The sequence below is a fragment of the Anthonomus grandis genome, chromosome 11 (genome assembly GCF_022605725.1).
Source record: "Anthonomus grandis grandis chromosome 11, icAntGran1.3, whole genome shotgun sequence".
Taxonomy (NCBI): domain Eukaryota; kingdom Metazoa; phylum Arthropoda; class Insecta; order Coleoptera; family Curculionidae; genus Anthonomus; species Anthonomus grandis.
This window is the reverse complement of record NC_065556.1, coordinates 21,778,030-21,801,063: the sequence shown is the minus strand read 5'-3', so window position 1 is coordinate 21,801,063 and position 23,034 is coordinate 21,778,030. Positions and strand designations below refer to the sequence as shown.

Below are 23,034 nucleotides of genomic sequence, written 5' to 3'. Positions count from 1 at the left end.
TCTAGAGTGGAATTCCACCGGGTTACCACGTCTTGCTTTAATTTAAGTTTAGGAAGCTCCATTTGCTTCTGAATTTCTTTTAGCTTTGCTAACGCCGAAGAACTTTGTTTGAAAAACGTTACTATCGCCTTAATTTTATTTAAAGGGTCTGAAATTTCCTTTAAACCATTTTGGACTAAAAGGTTAATTGAATAAGCAAAACAACCTTTGGACTTCCACCAACCATTTCTCACAGCCGCCAGAATATTTGCTGCATTGTCACTAACAACGCAGACAATTTTATTATCTATTTTAATTGTTCAAATTTTGATCTTAATAATTCTTTTAACTAAATGTGATTTAAGAGTTAATAAGCCATTTTCTTCTAATAAATAATGTGCTATCAGTGCAGTAAAATTATCATTATTTATTGAAGTCCAGGAGTCTGTAGTTACACTTACATATTCGACGGAAAAAAGTTGTGCTTCAATTTTTTCTTTTATTTTTTCATAACTTTTTGACATAAGACTGTCGCTTATTGTTTTTCGGCTAGGTACCTTGTATCTAGGAAAAGCAAGTTCCATTAATTTGATAGATTCCGGATCTCCCACCATACTTAAAGGGTAGTATCTTTTGACAATCATCCTTAATAACTGAAAATCCAGTTCATTGCTTTTAGAAAGAGGTATCGGCTTTGTACTTCGTAAGTATGTTGAAATATCAGATTGCAGTTGACTCACCTTAAATTTTTTACACTGAGTATTGTGGATCTCGCTGGTTCCAGGGTCATAACGAACTTAAAATTAGTCTGGATTAAAAAGTATAGATAATTTTTCTTAAAATCGTTTTAAAAACGAATTATTTTGAACGCAAGCAAATATTGAAATAACTAGAATTTGCGGTAAAAGACTTTATTTTTTTTATTTTTCCAGTTATTTTGTTTTTACTTGACACATTATTATTTATTATTTTCAAACTTTAAAGTTAACATATTATACGCAGTTCCAGTTATATATATTTTTTTCTTTTTATTTTTTTTTTATGGTAAACACAAGCACAAGAGGAAAGTCCTATGCCACTCATGGAGTGGTGCTTGCGCGAAGATATTTGTGGGCATTTATCTTGAATCGCTGTAGGTTGTATGCGTCGGGAAATATGTGAGGTGGAAGCCCTCAGGGCGTGAGGAAATATGAAGGATTAAATATAACTTACCATTTTATGTTTGTCCTTCTGTGATTTTAGACATAGTTAACTGAGATGAAGCTTAAGTATCAGTGTTCGAAACATGTGGAGGTGGCTCAGATCTTGTAGCGGGTATAGTAGGGTGAATCTTTTTTATATGTCTGGTCAAGTTTCCAACCGATCCCCCCGATATTGATAAAATTTGCTTACAGTAGCAACACTTAGCCTTATTATTATTTTCAGGCACAACGTCAAAATGCGTCCATGCATCACTTCGTTTCTTAGACATTTTTCGATGTTATATAATGTAAAGTTATTATTTACAATTATAAACTTTTCAGTTCACTGTACACTTCCGCGGTCTTAACAAAAGAAAAAAGTCAAATATACTCTTACTAGTCACTGATAATAATTAAATATTAAACTGAAATCTATAAACTGGACAAAATTGAAAACATAACCTTTAAATATCGGAGAACCACCAAAACAAACCAAGCTAATAGCTGAAATGAACCAAATACGAAAGATCGGCGCAAATGCAAAATGAGTCATTTGATTTTACGTTCAGTCGGTTTTGGTTCTGCTCCTATATCCTTGTCACATCGATCGCGATCGCCTATCTAGTTCGCAGTGAACAAGCCTTTAAGGTTGTTGCGAACTAGTTCATCTCCTTCACTACGGAGAGTAGTTCATTCGAACTAGTTCGTTCGTGAACTACACATCTCTAGTGCCTCTCAGTCAACCACCAACTTTCGAAGAGTGCGTACGTTCCGTTTGAAATTTAAGTGCGGTTTAGGAAAATTGTGACGTCAAAGTAAAATTTGAAGGTAGGAATATAATTTGAATATCTTTTTGCATGTATTCCCATTTGTTCAACTTAATTTGAGGTGCTGTTTGTTAGGGTATATAGTTGCACTTTTACAGTGTTGCCGATTATTACAGCTTTTAGTTTTTTGAAATAAAATAAAATAGTGGACACATGTCTGCTGGGGTAAGTTGAAACACTTAGCTCGGGGCAAATTGGAACGTGTTACAACTTACCCCAAAAATTGCAACGGTTAAGATAATAGTTTTTTATTGTTTAGTTTTAGCATGAGAAACTATAAGAAGAAAACAAATAGGGACGAGACATCCAAAGAAGATATGGAGGAAGCTATAACCAGAGTTTTAAATAATGAATCCATTCGATCAGTAGCAAAAGATCTTAAAATTTGTCATGTAACACTTAGCCGATATGTTAAGAAAATTAATGAAAAAAACGATAATAATAATATTACACATGTCTCATTAGAAAAGTTTGGGTATAGTAAACACAAACAAATATTTACAGATGCCCAAATGAATGAACTTGAGCTTTATATTAAGCGGTGTGCAAAAATTTATTTTGGTCTCTCTCCAAAAGGGGTAAGAAAATTAGCTTATGATTATGCTATGGCATTTAAAGTGCCTGAGTCATGGTCTAAAATTAGGACAGCGGGCGAAGATTGGCTAACGAATTTTCTTAAAAAACATCCTAATTTATCCATTCGAGTTCCCGAGGCAACCAGTATTGGATGTGTGAGAAACTTTAATAAGACAAATGTTGATTTGTTTTATGACAAACTTGCTAATGTCCGGGACAGATTTCAATTTACTCCATCTGACATATGGAATCTGGATGCAACTGGGCTGACTACAGTTCAAAGGCTAGGAAAAGTTATAGCCGAAAGAGGCACAAGACAAGTTGGGGGTATAATATCCAGTGAAAGAGGGGTTCTAGTAACTCTATGCATTGCAGTAAGCGCTATTGGAAACCACGTCCGCCGATGTTTCTATTTCCTCGAAAGCGCTTTCAGGATGCATTGGAGCTGGCAATGGATCAGGTTGGATGACTTTTTTATATTTATTCAACACTTTATTTCACACATTCGGCCTTCTACTGAAAAACCCATCCTACTACTACTGAATAACCATGAATCTCACGTGGCATATAAAACTGTTAAATTTGCCAGAGAAAATGGAATTGTATTAGTATCATTTCCACCTCATTGTTCCCATCGCCTCCAGCCTCTTGACCGGTCAGCTTATGGTCCTTTAAAAAATATATAACGTCCCAACAAGACTCCTGGATGCGTAGTCATCCTGGAAAATCTATGACAATATATTATATTCCAGGACTTGCTCGTGAGGCACTTTCACAAAATAACATTACCAAAGGCTTTCAATGTACTGGAATTGGACCATTTAACAGGAACATTTTTGGGTAAGATGATTTTTTGCCATCCAGTATAACTGATACGTACAAGAAGACCGTCAACATGAAGAAGTACCACCTGATGTCCCGCTCATACCTGATGATGGTTGTGCCTTAGGAAATCAAAGTTCTTTGCTCAAGCTCTACATCTGGCTGGTTTAACACCTGCAATTGAAGACTTGCCTTCTACCTCTCATGCTGTACCATCTAATCACGTTTCCTATGAGACCATTTCTAAAGTCTGCGCCAAAAAAACAAACAACTAGAGGCCGGAAAAAAACAAAAGTCTGCTGTTTTAACTGATACGCCCGAACTGCAGGCTTTAAAGTGGGAAACTAAAGCAAAGCTTGTAAAAAAAGGGAAACCATTGGCGCCAAAGGTTAAAGCAGCCAAAAGAAAGGTTCTTGAGTCTTCTGACGATGAATCTGATGAAGACGGTACAATTTGCATTGTTTGCTGCGAGAAATCTTCTAATAGCAAATCAGGAGGAGGATGGATTCAATGCAAAACACGTAAGCAGTGGGCACACGATGAGTGCACTCCCGGTGATCTCGGATTCTATATATGCCATCACTGTGACTCAGACGACGAATAAAATGTTTGTTGGTTCTACAAATGCATATTTTGAACTTTATCTTTATTTGAGTTATGTTTTTTCTTATTACGTTAAAAAGCTATTGATATATAAAGATTATATTATTGAAATTTTGTTAGAATTTTATTTTTGTTTTCTTTTGTTAGATTACATGTTTTTTTAATAAAAATAAATGTTTATTTTGTAGCTATTTTCATTTTATTTTTTTCCTGTTAAGCAAAATGTTCATACTCATTGCTTTAACTATAATTTAAGCTAGTTTTCTGAAGTAGAAAACGATGTTACATCTTACCCCCAAAATGGTATAACTTACCCCAAGGACGGGGTAAATTGTACCAAAATCATGCCTGCTTTATTTTTGATACTTTTAAAATAATACTATAATAAATAAAAAATTAAGTCTCTTATAACATTTATAAAGGTTTGTAGAATATAGTAGAAAAATACGAAATTTGTAAGACAAAAAGTTTTTGCTACAATAAAAATAAACCATAAATTGTTACAACCTGCCCCGGTCTCCCCTACATGTATTTTATGCATCAGGGCGCATTTTTTGATGTGCAAAAAGAAATATTTTCTCTGTCAGTGGCGTCCCTACAGGTCTTTTAGTGAAAAAAATAGTACGCCACTGCTTTTTGTTAAAATAAAAATAATTTTTAAAACCCTCAATTACTTTTTAGCAAATTTGATCTGTTGGTTTTTTTCCGTCCGACGTAAGATTGTTTTAATTTTTTTAAGCGAAAACCATGCGTCGGATAATAAAAAATGAGAGATCAAATTTGCAAAAAAGTAATTGAGGATTTTAAAAATAATTTTTATTTTAAGAAAAAGCAGTGGCGTAGTATTTTTTTTCTAGAAATATTCAATTGAAGACCTGTAAGAACGCCACTAGCTGAGAAAATTTTTTTTTCCACATTAAAAAATGCGTCTTGATCAATGGAATATATTTACCATAAGTTATTATTAAAAATCTATTTTTTTTTGAAAACTTTAACACACTGTATCTCAAAATTTAAGACGTTTAGGACATATGTTCATAACAACTTTTTTTTTTTTAAATGTATTAATAACACTTTTTTTTATATGTATTAATAAAACTTTGCCCTCTTTTTTCAATTTTATCTTTTTGTCTTCTATCACTGTCTGGATCATCTGGAAATTATGTTCTTGTCGCGTCGTTTTCACAGATACATCAAAAAATTATCAGATTTTCACCATACAGTAAATATGTTAGAGTAAGATGGGGATATAAATAAAAAAAAATACCTTTTTCGTTTTTTATTTAAATAAAAAAAAACTAATTTAATACTATTATTCTAGATGCCTCTTGTTATTTAAGATAAGGCAAAGACAAAGAAATAAAGTTCACAATATTTTTTAATCTCACATTTGGATTTTTCTACAATCGTGTGGATCATCGGAAAACTATGTTTTCCAGGCATAATTTATTCCATTATATACCAACAAAATTCCTTCCCCTAAAAGTGACATTTTTTTTAGTTGCTTCTCAAGCAAAAACCGTTTAAATTCAAAAAATGACATACTCAAACCATTTCCTTATTCAATGTTTTATACAATTCTAGCTGTATGTAAACCCCAACTTTTAAGGATACATTTTCCGGAGAATTTCCTCAGTGCTGCCAAAGGGGCGAAGTAAATCGAATAAAGCAGACTAGGATATTGTGCGTTCCATATCAGAGGAAAACGATATACACTGTAATCAACAAGTGTCGCTTTATCAACTTGGACTGGTTGACATACGAAACAGGTTTTGTTATTCGAATTAATTTAATACAACTAAGTTTATAATTATATCTGTTGTGCAAAAGCAATTTTTGGAATAAAGCGTAAAATTTTCCCTCTTATAAACATAATAGTTTACCCGAAAACATCGCTAATAACTCAAAGGTTCAAAAACAAACATTACGGCCGCACATCATTAATATTTATTGTTGATCGTAAACATTTATCACAAATAAGCAAAAATGCCCGAGATTTATGACAAACCGCTCAACAAAATTCGACAAAGTCAATAAATCGGACTATAACCGCACACTTCACAGCTACGCCAAATCCAAAACTCGTTGAACGATACGTATATCCATGATTTTGACAAAACATGGAGGAGACTAGCGCGAGTGAAAACGCATTAAATCAAAAATATCGAATAGTTCTATCCGGTTTAATGGCAGTAAATAACCGCGTAATTTCAATAAAAAGGAAACGGTAAAAATGAAAATTTACTACCCAATCTTTGCACCCCGATGCACGCGACTAGACGTCATTGAGTGCCGGAGGATAAACATTTCGCATCAGCAGTCCGTCCGAATGAAAATGATTCGTTGCATTGGTTATCTCTCTTTTTTGAGGTTCGATATCCTCTTTTCTCTAGAATATTGACACTACTACAGAAATTTCCTTATAAACTATAGTGTCTGATAGTCATTTGCGATCTGTGAGGAAAGTTTCTGAACTTGTTGTTGTACTTGAAGGAATTGATTTTTTGACTAAACTATAAGTTGTATAAAAAATATATATTCTGAGAGCAAAGTTATACAATTTATGGAGAGGAACTTAGAAGGCATCAAAGAATTAACATAAAAATACAATAGTGATTAAAAATATGTTAATTAAGCCAAATGCACTGCTAATTTCTTCCGTTGTACCTCTGCTTATTCATTCTATGAATTTTTCTATACGACTTACGATTTAAGTAGAATGTTAAATTTAAAAGACAAAATACATATCTTCTTATAGACCGTTTAAAAAAGAGATCTATTTAAAAAAGCAAGATTCTCTCTAAAAAGCCTTCGAAGCTCAATAGCTTCCTACCTGAAATCATAGGAAGGAAGATGGCATCAATACTATAAGAATCCTATACTACGTGCAGGAAAACTTTCCGCTTCATTCAGATGCATGCACCATCAGTTCTAAGAAACAAAGCCGAGAAACCACTTTAAAAACTTAGAAATAGAAAATCGCTCAATGGTCACAGAGCTAGCACCTACACCAAATCTGTCAAAAAGTATGAAAAACGGGAAAATTGCTAGACAAACGGATAAAATCCTTATACATTGATAAGTGCTGTAACTACAGAACAATGCCCTAATAAATCACACAAACAAAATTTTAATGCACATCATACAGGAAAGACTTAAGATCTATCTTCTTGCTAATCCAGAACAAGCAGGTCTGGTGCCAGGTCGAGGAACAAGAGAACTACTCGTAAATTAGTCTGGGCCATTATATGCTTCCTGGATTACAGCAAGGCCTTTGACACAGTAGAATAAATAACCTGTGGTACTTTTTGAAACAAATGGAAGTTCCCGATCAGCTTACCTACTTTATTACACAGGTTTCTGATAACAACTTAAGATAAATAAGAATAGGCAATGAACCCTCAGAGAACTTTTAATATCTACGGAGAGTGGATCAGAAGAAGTACTTCTACTCAATACAAAAAATAACCAAGAGTTCCCTTGCAGAATTGGCATAGATACCTACGGGTATTTATTTAACTGCTAAATTTACAAGCATTTTTTTTCATAAAAAATGTTGACGTGTTTTTGTAACTTTTATTAGCCCCTGTATCGACTAGGCAAATAGTAACGATTTAAAACTTTAGGGTTATAATCCACATAAAAATACCTTCAAAATAAGGTATGACTCGACCCCCCGTTCCATTTAAAATGTTGGGGGCCCTTGTTACCCCCGCTAGGGCTTTGCCCTCAGGGGGGCGAAACTAGCAAAAACATGGTTCCCCCTTGAATCAAAAATTGACGGGTCCGAGGATTTTTTTGTAAATGTTCTGAGGGACCCAAAATAGGCTCTGTTTCGTTTTCAAATGGCCACTTGTTTGAGACAAGGAAATTCAAATTCTTTTTTCAAAGACATTTTTATCGGTGGAAAATGGACGTCTAGGAACTAGAAATTAATTGTAAAAAATGGAGAACTGTGACATGTCAAAAATAGAAAATAAAATTATCAACCCTTGATGAAGGGAACATAAAAAAGACCATCGTCGAAGACGACAGTTAAAATTTCATTAACGTCATTATTGTCATATTTGACGTACGTCAAAAATTAGCCATCCTTTTATTTTATACCCTTGGTTGCACTAATATTAACGCGGTCAATCCCGAAAGGTACCTTAAAAAGCAACGCTAAACGTTAATGCTGAATGCGTTACATGGATCAAAGAATTTAGAGCGTCAGTTTTCTATATTGGTATAAGAGACTAATGAAGGATTAACACAATCGAAAGCTTTTTACCAATCATTAATTATTGCCTCAGAATGAAAACTGCACTTACAGCCCTTTAAAAAGTACCTGAACGCTGTATCCGTTAAGTGTTGATATCTAGAGCCATGTTGCCTAACATAAAGCGATGAATTTTGCTCAAAGTAACCTTCAGTAAGGACTCAATGATTTTACCAAAAAGTGGGATCAAAGAAATTTGGCTGATAGTTTTTAAAGTTCATCTTAGACCCGTTTTTATATATCGGTATGTCTTAAACCACTAAACAGAATTCTAATTCACAATTACTAGTCAAATAGGTCAAAGGATTTTTGAAAGGCTTCAAGGTAGTCGGAGCATTAATAAGTGACTCATTAAAATTACAATTATTTATTTGACTTGAGTGTCTGGTAAAGTCTATTTTACATTATTAATAAAAGCTGACTTTCTATATAGCTTAAGAAGAATTAAGGCATAATGAGAGATTATGCGGTAAAATAATTTATTTTCTTAACTGTATTCTCAAACTTCTCAATTATAAAACAGTCAGGTAACGATTTGTGAAAAAGAGAGACCAGAAGTAGAAGGAGTGTCCTACAACCAGAACGTTTTCATGAAAGTCTCCATAAATTATAAACCTCCATAGAAAAATGTTCTATATAAAACCCCTTAAAAGTACCAATAATAACTGGCTAAATAGCTTTATAGCCTCATAATTTTTATAACAAAAATATAAAATGTTCCGGGCCACACGGGGGCATAAAATCTTCCAGAGAATGCGAAACAAAAGCGTCGCGTACCGGAAAAATATAACTGTATCAGCTTTGAAACACAATTGTCTGGTGCCATCAATAACAAAAGTTTCGCAGTAAAAATGTCACAGGGCACAATGGCGGATAACAGTTTAAGCCACACGTGTGTCTCAAACTTGATAGAAATGTTGCGATGCCTCTCAATCTGGCTGATGTGTTTATGAGACCTCCGAGACATTGTCGCTAAGGGGGTGAAAATGTTGTATATATCGATATACCTGGATTTACTATATATACTTTTTCCATCTTATTATCGCAAATGCAATCTCTTAAAAAATTTTCAGGGTTCACTCTAACGTCAAGTTTCTTTGATAAAAATCGGTTTAATAGGAGGGAAATCTGAAGCAAATTGTTTGGTTGTGATGCTGAAAGCTTGCAAGTTGCACTCTGGAATAATTTAACTAAGGTAATGAAATTGGCAAAAAATAATTATTATAAGCTAAAAATAGATGAATCCAAAAATGACTACAAAAAAACATGGAAATTTATTAATGAAATTACCAACCATCAAAAAAAAGCGCCTCAAAATAATTTTAAAATAAAAGTAAATAATGACATAATAACAGATGAAGTAACAATTAGTAATACCTTTAATGAGTTTTTTACAAATGTAGGTTCAAAAATTCAAAAAAATATCAATAAAAATTCATCGAGTTTTAAAGAAAAATTTAAAATTAATCCTAACTCCATGTTTTTTTTTCCAGTTAATACAAATGAACTTATAATGCACATTAAAACATTAAAAAATAACTCAGCACCAGGAGAAGATAAAATTTCAACTAATTTAATTAAATGAATACATGTTCATATTTTAAAACCTTTAGTTTACTTAATAAATTTGTCATTTTCAACGTTTAACTTACCCTCTGATTGGAAAGTCTCTCTGGTATCTCCTATATTTAAATCAGATAATCGTGATGAAACTACTAATTATAGACCCATTTCTCTCATAAATAACTTTGCTAAGATATTTGAAAAATGTTTAAAGTCTAGAATAATGAATTTCCTGGAAAAGAATAATCTTTTATATCAAAAGCAATATGGTTTTCGAGATAAAAAAAATACGGAGAAAGCCGTATTTGATTTAGTTAATAATATTAACATTAATCTACAAAACAGAAAAAAAAGTTTAGCAGTTTTTATGGATCTTTCGAAAGCCTTCGATACCGTTTCACATGAAATTCTCTTTAACCGTTTAGAAAAAATTGGTATTCGAAACGGGCCTCTTAACTTATTAAAAAATTATTTATCAGATAGAAAACAATTTGTTAGGATTAAGAACACAATGAGCTCTCCTAAATACATTAAAACCGGAGTTCCACAAGGGACAGTGCTGGGACCAGTACTCTTCCTTGTGTATACTAATAGTATAGGAAGCTTATTGGACGACTGCGAAGTTATTTCGTACGCAGATGATACTGCATTATTGTTTTCTGATAATTCTTGGAAGAGAGTCTTTAAAAAAGCCGAAATTGGCCTTAGTAAAATGTATGAGTGGCTCAACAATAGTCTTTTAAGTTTAAACTTTAATAAAACTTATTATATGAGTTTTTCCGCAACGTCAGTAGATCAACCACCGCCCACAGAGATTGTTATTCATAATAATGACTGCTTATCGCATAATGATGCATGTAATTGTATCAAAATAAAAAAAGTTGAAAAAATCAAATATCTGGGGGTTATACTGGATCAGTATCTTAAATGGGAGGAACATATTGCATTCGTTAATAAAAAAATTAGGAATATTTTCTATAAATTGTATCAGGTACGTGAAATCCTAAATGTAAAAATGTTAAAAACTTTATATAACGCACTAATAGAATCAAATTTAAGGTACTGTATTATTATATGGGGTTGCGCGTATAACAATACTATAAAGAAGTTGTTAATCACTCAGAATTCGGCACTAAAAATAATATTTAAAAGACCATATAGATTTTCAACTGGTGAACTATATAATAATCTAAATTTAGGTACTAAGTGTCAGAAATATTTATATCCATTCTACTTTAAACTATGTCCATACTACATTATCACCAATTAATAGTGATTCTATCAACTATCTCACAAGAGCAACAAAAGAGATAAATATGTTTATTCCATTTAAACGTACAAATGTGACCCAAAGATTTGTAACCTATTATGGACCAGTTCTTTTTAACACACTGCCTGCTGAATTGAAAAAATATTATAATTATCCAAAAATTTTTTTTTTCGGCCTTAGGCCGATTCCTCTTCTTGGATTATTACATTAGGTATATAGGTATTTAACGTTATTTTTCATCTCTCATGAAATAGGGTTGTTATCTATTTTTCCTATGTAACAATAACACTTTATGTAATATATTTGAATTTGAATTTGAATTTGAATATACAGTTCTCTTTTTTTTTTTTAAATGAAACATAACTAAGACCAGCTTTATTATACAGGGTGTTTTCAATAACGACTAATTTATTTTAACTGCTTTAAGACTCGTCAAAAGGAGTTGATATACCAACAAATGACCTATATAAGAATTCCATAAAAAAAGAGAGAGTAAAACATTAAGATTCGAAAAATTAAGATTTTTGCATATTCTTGTGTGATTTCTTATTTTTAAACAGAGATAGGGATATACAAATGAGAACTGGACTTTTGCACCTATTTTCTATATTATCGTTTTATTTTCTTAATAGTGCCAGGATCGGCTGGAAATAAGGTTTTTCTTCCGTAATTTGTTCTATTATACCCGAAAAACATCATTTAATTTCCAAACTTTTCTAATTTTTAAACTGAGATAGGGATATATAAATGAGAATTGCGGCTATTTTCTATATCATTATTGCATTTTATTAATAATGCCAGGATTGGCTGAAAATAGTGCTTTTTCCCGTAATCTGTCTTACTATACCCGACAAACATCATTTAACTCTCAACTTTTTAAAATTTTTAAACTGAGATAAGGCTATATAAATGAGAACTCGACTTTTCCACCTATTGTATATATCATCGTTTCATTTTCTAGATATTGTTTCGATCGGCTAAAAGTAATGTTTTTCTTTCATAATGTTTTTAATATACCTAAAAAATATAATTTTATTCCCATCCTTTTCTAATTTTGAAAGTGAGGTATGACATTATATAGACTTTTCCATCTATTTTTTATATCATCGTTTCATTTTCTCAATAGTGTTTGGATCGGCTGGAAATAGTGTTTTTCTATTGTAATACATCTAATTACACCCTAAAAACACCATTTTATTCCAATGCGCTGCTAGTTTTTACACTCAGATAGGGATATATAGGGTGGCTAAACGAAAACCAAACGGCTACCTTGTCGGGGTCGTAAGGGTTTTAAAAAGAAAAAGCTCGGATACGTCAATCCATCTGTCAACTCTGAGTCAGGATAGAACTATCCTTAAAAATTTAAATGAAATAGTGTCTCGAGTTATACCTTGTTTAAAAGTTCTTTCGTAAAAGAACATTGCATAAATTATAATTTAATAATCATATTTTAAATAGCGACAAATTGTTTTATTCTAGAACGAAACAATTATAAAATATATAAATAAATTAAATACATTTATTTTTTTGTTGTTTAAACCGACGTCATATGTTTGTTCTGACAAAAAGATAGATCGCCGCCGACCGACATGTCAATGCGGAGGCCATAATTTTTCTGATTAAATCCGTATAAAATAACTTTAAAATAAATATAATAATATATTCCCCGGTTATTTTATATTGACGGTTTGACATTTTAGAAATAAATGCGCGGATCCGATTTAAATGGTAATGAGAAATTATCCTAAAAACGGATAAAAACCAGGAAATAAATTATGTTTACTGTGTATGTTTTCGGGGGGTTTTTATCGGGACCGGTGAAAAATTGTTATAATGGTTTAATTGGTGCTATTTAAATTATTCTTGAATTAGTTTTTGCATCCTAGTATCATTTTTTTAAAGAATAGCCCTACCAGTAATTTCCAATTAAGGCCTATTTAAATAATATACTTTATAGCGACTCGGTTTGATTAATTTATTGAACATTTTACTTTTAAAAGCTCCACGTCAAGAGCAGCAATATGAAACAAACTGGTCAGAAATATTTCACGAAATAAATATTAATATTAAAATATAAAAAAAAAATATTTCTAATATATATTTATCCGAAAAGTAGATTATAAATAAATATTATGGTGACGGATGTATTTCAAAAAAGGCTCGCGGCTCGAGACAGTGACTGATATGGGCTGGAACTGTCTCTGACAAGATAGATAGTCCTTCACGGATCTATCATTCCTGCACAAACTTAAACTTAATTCGACCTTGCACAAGATGTATCATCTATTTTTAGGAAAGTTTTCAGTCATTGGTTTCGATGGATTTAGACAATAGAAAGGAAATTTACACGTTTGCAGCTCATAACTCATTTTAATGTCAATCTAAAAATCAATTAATTAATAGTAGTATTTTTTTCATTAAAATGATCGAAATTTCTAATTGGGAGGGTGAAAAAGTTTTTTAAATTTTATCTTATGATAAGCACTTGCCAAGAAATCTCGTTCTTTTGAAAATGCCTTAAAGCACTTAAGTCGTTTTAAAAATTATTGAGAAAATATTAAAATTTTTAAAACTAAAGGATCCACTTGATTTTAAATATTTATTGTTTTATACTACATTTCTGCTTAAAATAAAATTTATAATAATTTATTCAGAGGGTATTTACAAATTTAAATTAAAAAAAAAGTATGGTTATTTAAAATTTGTAAAACTAAAAATATAATTAGCATTTAAATTGAATAATTAAAATGGCCAAGAGATTGATTCCTTTATAATTTATAATAAATTTAATAACAATGATAATATATTTTATTGAGTATATTAACACTAAAAGGGTATTAAATAAAAAACATATTACTAACTATATGTAAAGCAAACCTACAAGTTGATAAATAAACCTCGAAGAATAAACAAGTATGCCAAATATGATACAGGGTACATAATAGAGTACGGCATAAATAAAATACGGCTAGAATAAAGGTTAAAATAATATTATGTTAGTATAAATAAAACTTTATAGATTAAAACGTTAAAATTTAAACTTCTAGAGTTGAAAGAAAAATATATTAAGAAAAAACAAAAAATAGGACATTTAAAATTAACACGACTATAATAGAGAGAAGTGTATCCATAGAGTAGTGTATACATTATCCATTTATAGAGTATTGTATCCAATATGATGAAATTGGGTTACATCCTACAGATAATGGAGCATCTATACACGATAATTACTAGACATTTGTTGCAAAATATTTTGTACGCTTATATTTTTTTTTAAATAAATATTTCAAAAAGTCCTATTCACTTTAGTTCAAATTTTATTTTTAATATTTCTATTAACTAAATGAAAAAATTTCTTATGAATGATCAAATTATTCATATCTAAAATGCTTGTTTATTTTTATAGGAAATGTAGATAATTTGTTTAAATAAATAAGAATATTTAGAAGTACCTATCAAGTATAAAAAATAAATCATTATTGGCCAAGCTGAGAATAAATAATAAAAAAAGTGTTTCTATGCCTCGAATTTTAACGAAATAAATCATATTTTTTGCAAAAAATTATGTACACCACTACTTTTTCTTAAAATAAAAAATTAAGGAATCCTTATTAACCTTAAGTCAAATTTTATTTTTAATATTTCATCTGACAGCAGCTGCTCTTAATAAATAAAAAAAAAATTATGATTTGTCAAATTATTGACAAATATCTAACATTATTGCTTATTTTTATTGGGGCTGCCTTAGATATTTTAAATAAATTAATAAAAATAGTTCGTACAAGTGGAAATTAATTTTTGAAACAAATGTTCTTGTGCCTCGAATTTCAACGACGAAAAAAAATAAAAATAGATATTTATTAATAATTTGACGTATAATTTTTATGCAAAACTTGCAAAACAAGTGAGTAAATGAATTTTTTATAAAAATTAAAGGAGTCTTAAGAAAAAGTAGTAGTAGCATATAAATTTTTTTAAATAATCGCTAGAGACCTATTCTTTGTACAGATATCCCTAATTATTTTTTTAATTGCATTAAAATTACGTAAAAAATTATAACTAAAAAAACAAAATTTATATATTTTGTTTCTACTTTAGCACCCTATAATTCAGAACTTAGTAACTATAAATAAAATGAACTATCCTTCTTAAAATAATAATAAAAATAGTACTAAAGAGTTTAATAATCCTATAATATCTTAACTTAAATAACGCTTTATACAAAATTTTAAAGGCTTTTTTTATTTTTGTTTAATACTTCAATGCTTTTTAGATTACCGAGTCAATTTTTAATTTATTAAAAAAATTTAGAGAAATTATTAATTTTTCCTTTAATTAAATAGCTGATATATTGGAATATATTTTTGATTTTCATGCTTTTTAAGATTTATTTATTTTATTCTTTAATTAAGGAATTTTGCCTACAATTTTTTTCAAATATTCAATTTTTTTAAAGCTTTTAATTTTTTTGATATACTTGGGTTACCGAACAGATAGAGTGGTCACGTGATCGTTCTGCGCCGGAGGTGTGGCCTAGGGGTTTTATTTAAATTTATTAGTCGAGCGGCTTTAGATCGTTTTGGTTGAATTTTCTGCTATTCGAATATTTGAATCTTCGCAATATTGAAAAGTTGAGATGTTTATTTTTTTGTTAATTTGTTTGTTAACAAATAATGGCTGACGCGCCACGTACACCCCCATTGTCACCCCCCAAGAAAAGAGTACGAAAACATTTGACCATTGCTGAAAAGGAAGTGATTATGAACATATATAAAACATGTGATAACGAGCATCCAGCATACAACAAAGTGCAAAAAGTCCAGTTTACAGCATAAGCAGCAGGTAATAAATATTTTTAATATACAGTGTGTCCCAGGAGGAGCGAATTTATACGTAAAAATGACAAAAAATGTTGTGGTTAAAATTACCTATCCCATTTCGGTAAACCCCAATATATTAACATAACTTTGCATAACAAAATACTTAAAAGGGATTATTATATCATTACCTGGCACAACCTCAAAATCGGTTTGGACCCATTTTACAGGCGACCGTATTATATTTTAAAAAAAGCTGCTTACAAAGCAAAGCTGTACGGTAAAATAATTTAAAATAACTAGGCATAATTCTCCTCGTCTAAATCTTTCAAGGTAGCATCGATGAACGGGCCTATATTTCGCGCACATCATTTACTGTTCGGTAATCCGACTATAGCTGTGTCAGTTTTTAATTTTTTTTGTGAAACAATTTTTTTTTAAATAAAAAACTGACATTTACATAATGATTTTTTATTTTTATTCTGTATGAAATTTACTTGTCTTTTTTTGTCATTGTAATGCGTTAATAATATTTTTAATAATTAGTAAATAATACTACCAATGATTTTCTTTGAAAACATAAAAATTATATCTGAAAATAGTGGAAGAGAAAGAAAAAGCAAAATAAGGTAATGCACGGTTCTAATACATGTACAAATTTATATAGTGTACTAAGAATAATAAAGCTTTTTTCAGATCACATTCTCAAATCTTTTAATTAATAGGGAAAAATCGAAGACTTTATATTTATTCATCAAATTAGCAACATTACATAAAAAGGACCCTCTAAAAATTTCCGTATTATGCTTTGAAACAATAATGAAATATTTATGTCTTATATTCGCAGTATGCTCCTAATTTTAATTTGTGGTAATGGCTCTGACTTTTTAAAATTTTATGATGGAATGAAATATAATGAATCTTTCTTTTTAATGCCATATCTAACCATTTGACATTTTTCAATTTTTGAGTTATACTATTGCGTCTACGTGTTCCAAATATAAATCCTAAGCAGAAATTTTGCAATGTTTAAATACGCCGTTTTGTTATGCCAGACAACATATAGAATCGCAAAAATTAAAATGACATAAAATTAAGGATTCAGGTAGTGTTTTTTATTTGGTCTCTTAATTTTAATAATACAGATGTGAATAAAGCATTTTTAAATATTTAAGGTAAGTGTGCTATTTTTAACTGATACATTTTTTTTACTATAATTTATAATCTATTGATAATACAAAATTTCTGGCATTATGCTTAATCAATACTTACTCTGATTTATTTTAAACTTTAAGATAACGATATGTCCAAAAAAACGACCAAAAATTTGAGATTTTGCCTCTCCTATTCATATAACTATATTCTGGACGCAGCTTAAAAATAATCGAAAAACTTTTATAAAATGAGTGTTTTCATACGTAACTAGATAACCTGCAATAGAAAAACATAATTTTAACATGATACCAATGATATTAAAGAACTCAGACAGGGATATGTTCGAAAAGTCGGCCAAAATGTCGAGATTTTGCCTTTCCTGAGATCTATATCCTGGACCCAGTTTAAAAATAAGCAAAGAATTATTATGAAATGAGTGTTTTCATACGTAACTAAATAAACTGCAATAGAAAAATATAATTTTTAAATGATACCGGGAATATTAAAGAACTGAGACAAGGATATGTCTGAAAAACCATTTCCTTGGATTAAGATGTAACAGTAGACTTTGTCACTGATCTGACAACCTACTAAGATCACTTAACACAAACACATTCATTTAGTTTTAGATATGTCAATATTATAGATCAACTAAGTATTACCATCATACATTTGAGACGACCAATACTGAAAATATTCATGAACATTAGATGTGTAAATTAAAAATGTAAAAACTGTGAAATACCAACAAAAAGAGTGAACACGAACTCTGGACTCTACTTATTAAATATAACTTCATTGGTTTTAAATGCCATTATAAAAATCCGGCAAATTTTAAAGTGGCAAGCAACATCCTCTGATTTAGAATATCGAATGCCTTAGAATAATCTAAGAACATAAACAACAGAAACTCTATTAATGTCTAATTATAGAGTCTGATATTTCCGCCAAAGCCCTTGGGCTGCTATATCCCTCTCTAAAACCTAATTTTTTTTCTGGTAAAATATTGTTTTAGTTTTATTGTAAGGAAATAATAATTTAAATATCCATTACCTTTTACATGACTTAAGATAAAAATTGAAATTTAACGGAGGTCATTTAAATATTTAGGCTGGTTTTTTTAGGTAATGTGTTATACGAGGAACTAAAAATAGACAACAGAATAATATTAAATTTAAATTTAATATGTCTGGATCAATTGACTTCGATTAAGTTTTTTTAATTATTTTCAAAATATTATTATCGGTTACACAGTTAAACATGTATCTATTTGCAGTTATCCTGTTATATAATTAATCACTCACCAATTAAGAATTTTACTCCTTTAGGCATTACCTTCTTATTCTAAAACTTTCTGGATTTATATAACAGTTACAAGTGAAATATAAAACTATGTAATCATGTCTAAGCTTAAGAGTAAACAATAAAAAATAGTGAAACTATACATTTTAAGTATTCTTAAAATATATATAGCATGTCCTTTTCTCACAGTTTAAAATTGGCTTGATTTGCATTAATTACTAGGTGACTATTTTTTAAATATTGACGAGTGTATAAAGAAATCTACTTTGATACAAAGGAAATTAAAATTTTGACAAGGTCATTGAAGCAATTTTATCAATCCATCTTTTAATGTGAAGAAGAACATTAATAAAAAACTGGACCTTAAAAAGTAGTTCAACTAAAATTGTTTACAATATTGATTTGAGATAAAGTGAGAAATATAGGAGTAAAGGGAACTAAGTACACTTCTTCCTTCTGATCCTATGAATTTTAACTATTTCTGACAAAAGAAAGATGCTGGATGGTCAGCTACGTCTGACCTCTAATAAATAAAGCTTATGAGCTAGATACCAGAAGACAAACATTCTAAAAAGGAACCTCCTAATAGAAAAAGAGGAAATAAGGTTATTTAAGAAATCAATCTAATGGTTCTGAAAAATCACTTTTAAGAAATTTTACCCTGATAAGAAATTTCGTTTTAATTTATAATGAGTGGAGTTGCGAGATATTACATAAGGACCCCGACAAAGTGAATTTTAAGATACCTTGTAAACAAATCATGTATCTTTTATGTGTTGAATATCAATGAAAACGAGTCAACATATAATAAATCCATAGAAAGGTATCAAGTTTACCACCCGGTAAAGTCACCGTGCCGAGGCGTTACTAGTACTAAAAATGTGGCTGATGTCTTGTTTATGAGACAAGACCCGGCTGTCTTGTATTGTAGGTACTATATGGACATGCGAAGTCATAGTTTATGACACTTTATAGCAGGCCACGCACCACCTGGACATTCAATTAACTGTCAAGAGGGAGATGGAGGTAGTTGTTTTTAAAGCGAAGAGGCGGCCGATGTCGATTTATCAGTAAAATATTGTGCAGAATTCCTCGTTTTATTATATTAAACGCGGATTATTTAAATGAGATTAGTACCCATATGCAGAATCGGCCGTTTGGCGGATCGTCCACTTAGCGAAACGATTACATTGTTGTGTAAAATTATCTGTTAATGGTGGTGGCGTCGATGTTGGGGTACATAATTCAGGCGTAATGTCAATGATTAAACTTCAAATATGTTTTATGTATGAGGGAGGCTTTATTTTAGGTTACTCCCTTGTGTTTTTATAAATGGAACAACTCACTAGTATTTTAATTATTTAACTCTAAATGATTATGGGGTAATATTGGAATACGTATTATTACGAAGGGCGTTGAAGGCGAAGAAGAAATTGTTCTTGTAGGCTCTTAAAAATATTCTTCCAACTATGTATAGTCCCAATACGAACTTAATAAATATACCTGGACCGCTAATTCAATGAAAAGTAAATGACCACTACTCGGTGGCTGCCATTTTGCGTGATTGTGTCCTTTTGATGTTGGTCACTCTGACAAATTTTAGTTTTGCCAACTATAGGCAAACAAAACAATTAAAGTTTATGGGAGGTTATGTTTACAAAAACAAAATAGAAAGTTATATTAAGTTAAGAATTCTAGTTAGATTTAAGATACTAGTAGTTGCGTTAGATCTGAGATTTCTCTTGTATTTCTTTAAGAATTTCGTTAAAATTTATGAAAGAAAATTATCCTAACCTAAAATGAGACAAAATTTCAATAAACTTAATATAGCATTTTAAAATATTAGTTTTATTATTTTGATTCCATTTATTATCTGTTTCCACATTAATTGGTACAATTTTATTGAAGGTTTGTAATTAGCAAGGGTTTATATAGTAATAATAAACAACTCTATATATTACTCTATGATAAACAACACAGACAGACAATTCACAATAATTTGGTTTTAAAAACAGCGAACCAAATACGTTTAAATAAGGATACTGATATTTTTTGTTATTATTCTCACATCTCTTGTGAGTAAGAATCACTTACTTGGATTTATAGTGAGGAGCAAAAAGGACCTTTTTTAGACTGCAGAGAAAGGCCGTTCGTCTTATAGGAGGTTTGCCTTACAGAGTAGATTGCAGAGAGATATTTTAATATGTAAAAACACTAACATTTTATTAATAACTAATGCAATAGTACATAGTATGCAATATGCACATAGAAGATTTCACGAGATTAATTTTTTTTTGATTTTCAATTTTTTTAATTATTTTATGCTTCCCATAAAGAATAATATAAAAGTATTAAAGCAGTTTCTTTGTGAATCAGCTTCCAAATTATTACTGAAGAAGTCAATTTTTTTGTTAACCTAATTTGTTAATAAAAAAAGCAAACTAAAACAGAGGGCAATATCAAAAAATTGCAAAATGCATTCCACAGTTCGCCGCTATATTTCAGACAATACCCGAAACCCATCAAGGCGATATTCTATACGTACAGCCCCGAAAGTTTTCACATAGAAGAGACTCATCTCGTCGTGAAAGCAAGCAGCGCAAACTTGAGCGAAAATCGCGAATGTGCCATTCGGTTTGAACGCGGCACTGCAACTTTGTCGGTTTTCTGTTTTAACGGTGCCCCTCGGCTCGGTCCAACTTTTCGTCTATGTAAATTTCCCGTAATAAAGAAGCGGCAAAATTGTCTAATAATAAAAATACGAAACGCTCCAGCTACAGTTTCGTTACGTCTGGCAAAATGCCACGACCGATGCACCCAGGATATCGTATCGTCGTCATATAGAAATCTATTAGGGCGCGGGATCTTGCTCGCTCAGTTTCCGGTTTTATATTATTTGATCTCCTTCCGTATTCATTAACATCAATCCGTTTGATCGGAAATGGACCTTTAATAATTTATTAACGTTTTAATTCAAGTTTACCTGGAGCAGTTGGAAAATATCGAAACATCTATTCATAGCAATGGAACGACTACAACTGCTATGTACATACAGTCTTTGGCTAGACCAATTGTATTTCAGACATGCAGCATTCAGCAGAATCTACTTTAAAGGATAAATGACTTATGTAAACGATATGGAGTTAACATGAATTTAAATAAATCATACGATACGCTTATCACAAAACCACAAAATATAGATGTAAATTTATCAATTGATAGCATTGCAATTGCAACAAAAGTTCAACATTATTATTATTTAGGCACAATAATAAATGGAACTGCTGAACAGTCACAAGAAACAAAATCCAGAAATAAGATAGTCAAAGTGCTGCGTCGTATAAGCAAAGAAGAAGAAATTTATCAAACGCTTTTATCAAATTGAGGCAAACTAATATAGAGAGAAAAATTTAAGGAAGGCGTTCTCTTGAAGTATTCCGTGCAGCTGTAAATAAATTCACTAGGAAATTATACATGAAGAAGCAGGAGAAAGTGAAACTTTCCAGACTTGCATGAGAGCTTCCTGATAGTATTTTTTAAACGAATCAATACTAATTTTTGAAGGAAAGTAAACTCTTTCTACTTCCATTACTTTAAGTTTTTCAAGCATTATGAATTTCCCTCATAATAAAGAGATGTAAGATTTGATATAAGAGATTTCATGATGATGGGTTAAATTAAGTTAAACTTGTAAAAAGTTGCAAAAGTAGTTGATATATAAGACTAGAATCAGTAACCAACAACTATATTTAAGTTCAACATGTGCTCAGGTGCAACATGTTTTGTTTACAAAGATATTAACCGATTTTCTGTTGTCAGGTTTACACGTATTTTCAAAAGAGGAAATTTTCAGCTATGTATATATATTAACACACAATATAAATTATTTGTTTTCCATTTTAGATTTAAAAAAGAGTAAATACAACATCTTTAAACAAAAAAAAATTAATATGATTATTATTATTTTTATTTTAAATAATAATAAATATAAAATAATATATTTTTTTAAATATTTTATTTTATTAAAAATTATTATCACTCGTGATCAACTCACGTTATTATCATAACGTGAAACGACTTTCTGTTTACACTGGGAATTTGTGAGATTCTGTGTTTTTTATTTAGTTTCTGGTTCAAAAAAAGAAAAGTCTCATTTGAGTGTTTTAGTGAACTGTTACGATGGTAAGAACTTGTGCTGCAGTATAAAAAAAGGCCATTAAATCCGATGTTTTCACAAGTAAATGATATATGTATGTAAATGATATATGTAGTAAATGAAATAACCGATACTTTCATAACATCTCATAATGGGGGAACCGTCTTCATAAACGTAGAATAGGGGATCTTAGAAATCAGCCTAAATAAAAACTTGAATGTGAATGTGTGTGTTTAATACGAATTTCAGTGAAATATTTTTAAAATACAATTTTTTTTGAAAACACTTAACTAAAAGTAGACCAGAAAAAAAAAAGAAAACTGAAGTTTTGTTCATAATTATAATAACAGGACTTATTTTATCATATCTGTTGTCTTAGCAGGAAAATTGCATAATACCTATGTATAGGTACCCATCTTTAGTTATTATGTATTTTTAATCAAGACATTAGGTAGATTAATTTGCGATATAGCATAACTGTCCTTTTCAAGAAGTCAGCACCTTGTATATATTAACTGATGA

General features: G+C 30.4%; 1 protein-coding gene across 2 annotated transcripts in view; it reads right to left on the bottom strand.

Annotated features, from left to right (window-relative positions):
- The window catches only part of LOC126741979 (protein tiptop), a 281,714-nt gene that overhangs the window by 130,158 nt on the left and 128,522 nt on the right, over positions 1-23,034 (bottom strand). Inside the window, exon 1 of one of the 2 annotated variants that reach the window (XM_050448485.1) lies at positions 20,902-20,916. The exons of the other annotated variant lie outside the window; for it this stretch is intronic. The gene's annotated coding sequence lies outside the window, so the exon portion shown is untranslated. Of the gene's footprint in view, positions 1-20,901; positions 20,917-23,034 lie in introns of those variants that run through there. 2 annotated transcript variants of the gene reach the window in all.